The sequence below is a fragment of the Alligator sinensis genome, unplaced genomic scaffold (assembly GCF_000455745.1).
Source record: "Alligator sinensis unplaced genomic scaffold, ASM45574v1 scaffold1575_2, whole genome shotgun sequence".
NCBI classification, from domain to species: Eukaryota; Metazoa; Chordata; order Crocodylia; family Alligatoridae; genus Alligator; species Alligator sinensis.
Window position 1 is genome coordinate 73,180 of NW_005843504.1, and position 4,816 is coordinate 77,995.

Consider the following 4,816-nt stretch of genomic DNA (forward strand, 5'->3'; position numbering starts at 1 on the left):
GGGTTTGTGCCCCCCCCCCGGCCCCCTCGGGGGGGGGGGGGGGGGGGATGAGAGGGGGTGTCTCCCCCCCGGCCCTCCCCAGACTCAGCCAAAGGTGGCCCCCCCCAGTTTATGACCTCCGTGTTTTATGTTCCTTCCGGGGGGCCTTGCTGGCCTCATTAATTTATTCATTAGCCCTGGGGGGTTGGGGGGGCAACAGGGAGCTGCGTCTCCTTGTCCTTTCCCTTTCCCTCCACCCTGGGCCCTTCCTTCTTTTCTTAATTATTGCCGTTAATGATGAATGATCGTTATTTTTTTAATTAAAAAAAAAAATCTTGCAACCAAAGACGAGTGGAGAGAAGGGGGCGGGGTGGGGGGGTCCAGGGTGGAGATGGGTGGTGGGTGCGGTGAGGGAGAGAGAGAGAGGGGCAGTTGCCCCCGAGCCGGCCGTGTGCCAAACCTCGTCCTCCGGAAATACCTCTCGGCCCCGGGCTTGCTCGGCGCTCGCTCTCTCTTCCACGTGACGATGGATTTTAGCCCTCGCGGGACCTGCTCCTTCTTCCCCTTCCCCCCTGCCCCACACCAGAGCAGCTGGGGCAGCATTCCAGGACCTGGGGAGTTCTAGGTCGCCCTTCTGTGTCCAAGGTGCTTTGTGGAGTTCTAGGTGGCTCTTGGCGACCTAGAGTGCCACTGGTGTTCTAGGTGCCTCAAGGTGCTCTAGGTTGCCCTTGGTGATCTAGGTGCCTCAAGGAGCTCTAAGTTGCCACCTGCGCTCTAGGTTGCCCTTTGCAATCTAGGTTGTCTTTGGTGTTCTAGGTGCCCCAAGATACTCTGGGTTGCCCTTGGTGATCTAAGTTGCCATTGGTATTCTAGGAGCCTCAAGGTGCTCTCAAGGTTGCCGTGGCAGTTGAAGTTGCCTCTTGGCTTCCTAGGCACCTCATGGCATTCTAGGTGGCACTCAGTGTTCTAGCTTGCCCCTTGGTGTTCTAAGCACTTCTTAATGGTCTAGTTGCCTCATGGCATCCTCAGTAGCCTTTGGTGTTAGAGATCTCCTTGTGGTGCTCTAGAGGTTCTGTGATGTTCTCTCAGTGCTCTAGATCACCTTGTGGTACTCTAGGTGGCCCTTGGGGTTCCGTTCACCTCTTAGAGTTCTAGATGGCCCTTGGTGTGCTAGATCATATACTGGTGTTCTAGGTCACCATGTGGTGCTCTAGGTGGTCCTTGGTGTTCTAGGTGATCCTTGGTGTTCTGGATCATCTCCTGGTGCTCTAGCTATCCCTTGATGTTCCAGGTCACTCCTTAGAATTCTAGATGGCCTATGGCTTTCTAGAAGGCCTGTGGTGTTCTAGAGCATTTCTTGGTGTGTTAGATCACCTCCTGGCATTCTAGATGACTCTTGGTGGTCTGGGTCACCTCATAGCATCTAGATGGCCCTTGGCGTTCTAGATCACAGTGTTTCTAGACAGCTTTTGCTGTTCTAGATCACATCGCAGGTTTCTAGATGGCCTGTGGTATTCTAGATCATCTCTTGGTGGTCTAGATAGCTCTTGGTGATCTGGATCACCTTTTAGCATTCTAGATGGCTGTTGCTGTTCTAGATCACTTTGTGGTTTTCTAGATGGACTGTGGTGATTTAGGACACTGCTTACAGTTCTGGAGTGACCCATGCTGTTCTAGATCACATAGTGGGTTTCTAGATGGCCCACAGTGTTTTAGATCACTTAGCGAGTTTCTTGATATCCCTTGGTGTTCTAGATCACAGAGTGGGGTCTAGATGACGTGTGGTGTTCTAGATCATCTCTGTGTTCTAGATCACACTCTGGCAGTCTAGATGGCCCTTGGTGACCCAGGTCACCCCTTAGCATTCTAGATGGCCCTTGCTGTTCTAGATCACATTGTGGCTTTTTGGGTGGCCCTTGGTGATCTAGGGCAACCCTTAGCATTTTAGGTGTCCCCAGATCATCTCTTGGTGTTCTACGTTGCCGGTGGCTATCTGGGCTGGGCTGGCTGCCCTGCCCCGGGGGCTGGACATTGTTGTGCTCCTGACCTGCCCATGAGGTCTCCTGGTGGTGTTGTGTGGGGGGCAGGACCTGAGGCCGCACCAGCCACCTCGGTGTTGGCTGCTCTGGCTTCCTCCCAGCATTCTAGGTTCCTCTTGGCTGGCAAGGAGATGGGCTGCCCCAGTCTGCGGTGGCCATTCATGGTGTCCCCAGGGCTCTCAAGCAGTGGCCATTCATGGTGTCCCTGGGGCTCTCAAGCTTGGAGTGGGGGGAAAGAGGTGAAGCTGGGGAGACCAGGATGGAGCCGGAAGGGAGGCACAGACTTCTTGGAAGCATGAAAGGGTGGGACTTCCTGTTCCAACAAGGCTGAGGGCGGGACTTCCTGTGTGCTGACTGGGGCAAGGGGGTCCTTGTCATGTGGCGGCAGGACAGAATTTCCTTCCTCCTTGGGGTGACAGGGGTATGTGTGCTCTGCTGGAAAGGGGTGGGACGTCCTGTTCTCTGCATGGTGGGACTTCCTGTCCTTGGTAGGGTGGGATGTTCTGTTCTCTGCAGGGTGGGTGGGACTTCCTGTTCTCTGTGGGTCCTCTCTGCATATAGGCAGGGCTTCCCCATTCTTTCCCAGGCACACTTCCTCTTTGCATCAGGGCAGGACTTCCTGTTCTCTGCAGGGCGGGACTTCCTCTTCCGTTGTCAGGGGCAGAAGAGATACCAAAGTCTTTACACCACATCAGCCTATTAGGTCATGGGGCAGGGGCCCTCCCACTCCCCCCCCGCCCCCTCCCCCCGCTCTGGGCAGACTCACCCCGTCTGCTCCAGCGTCAAGGGGGCCCCAGCCCCTGCCCCACTGGGTGGGGCAGTGAAGGGGGGCCGGGGGCAGGTGGGACAGTTGGACAGACAGAGACAGACGGAGCCCGGGCCAGGCCCAGAGAGCCCAAAACAAGCACCTCCCGGATCTGGCCCCAGCTGCTTTGGCCGGCATGTGCACACATGCGTGCACACACACACGGATGCACACACACACGGAACCCAGTTCTTCCACACACATACACAGAACCCAGGTGCCCCCCCGCCCCACACAGAGCATCCAGGTGTGTGTGAGATGCGCACACTTGGATATTTGCACATATGAACCCGGGTGTCCAGGATGCACACACACACGCACATAAATATTTATGTGTACATATACCAATACGCACACCCATATTGGTTTATGTGCAGGAACACACACGCGCGCACACAACCCAGGCATCCAGGTCACATACATACACATACATTCATGTGCACATATACTGACAGGCACACACATATGAACATGTGCACAGCACTTGGGCACCTGGGTCTCTCTCCCTCTCTCTCATGCGTGTGCACACACACACACACACACACACACACACTTCAGGCATCCAGGATGCACATGAACATACCTACATACATGTGCACACATATCTGTGTGCACACACACGAACCCTGGCCTCTGGGACACACACATGCATGCACAGAGCCCAGGTGTCCGAGTCTCTCTGTCTCTCTCTGTGTCTCTCTCTAACACACACACACACCCCCATGCCCCTTGGGTGTCCAGGGCATGCTCACACCTACCTACAGACATGTGCATATACATGTGTGGGCACACACATGAACCCTGGCTTCTGGGATACACACACACATGCACAGAGCCAAGGTGTCTGAGTTTCCCCTATCTCAGCCTCACACCCCGAGGTGTCCAGGACACCCTTGTACCTACCTACACACATGTGCACATACATCTGTGTGCACTCGCACATAAACCCTGGCATCCAGGGGACACACACACACACACACACACACACACACACACACCTTTGTCCATGCACACTGAGACCCAGCCATCTGCCCCCTGTCCCCTGAACACACACAACACGCACATATGCCGGCCTCTGCCTATCCATCCCCCAGACCCATCTATACTGAGGGGGCCCAAACCCCTGCCACCCCCACCATGCCCTTGACCCTGGGGCTTCGTGTGCAAGACCCAAGGGCTTTGGAGACCGCCCTCACAACCCCCCCCAGCCTGGGACACAACCGAGCAGCCCTGGCCCTGGCTGTGGGGGGAGACTAGGACACAGGGGTGCCCCCCAGGCTGGGGCCAGGGTGGGCACAGGGCAGATCAAGCAAACCAAAGATGTTTCATTGACCACACACAACCCTGCTACCTTTTTATAAGAGACTAAAAAAAAATAAAAATAAAAAAATAAAATAATATAAAAAAATAAAAAAACAAGAAGCCGAAAAACCAAAAAACCCCTCAAAAAAGCCAAAAAAAAAAAAAAAAGCTAAAAAAATAAGAATTAAGAAAAAAAAAGAAAAAATAACACTTACCGTGACGTCACCAGGCAGGGGGCACAGCTGGGTCCCCCCCAAGCTCCGCCCCCTGCTTTGCACACTGGCAGTTGTGCGAGGAGGCTGGGAGGGGGAAAAAGGGTGGGGGAGAAGGAAAAAAAAAGGAAAAATGTATATTTTTAACTATTTGTCCTTGAGAAACGGGGATTTTAGCTGCTTCTTCTTCTTCTTGTGGCTGAGGGGCCGTGCGAGGCGTGTGTGAGGCAGGCATGCAAGGCGAGTGTGCGAGCGAGTGTGCGTGGGTCCCGCCGGACCTCTGTGGTTTTCTGTCCCCAGCTGGTGTCTCCTGTGTGATGCGTTACCCGGCTGCGGGGGGCTGACCCCGTGACCCCCTAGCCCCACCCCTTTTACCTGTGGCTCCTCCCTCCCTGATCCAGCCCCTCCCCCTTTTGTCCTGGCCCCTCCTCTCCTGCCCTAGCTCGGCTTCTTTTGTGACCTACCTCCTTTCCCCCCTC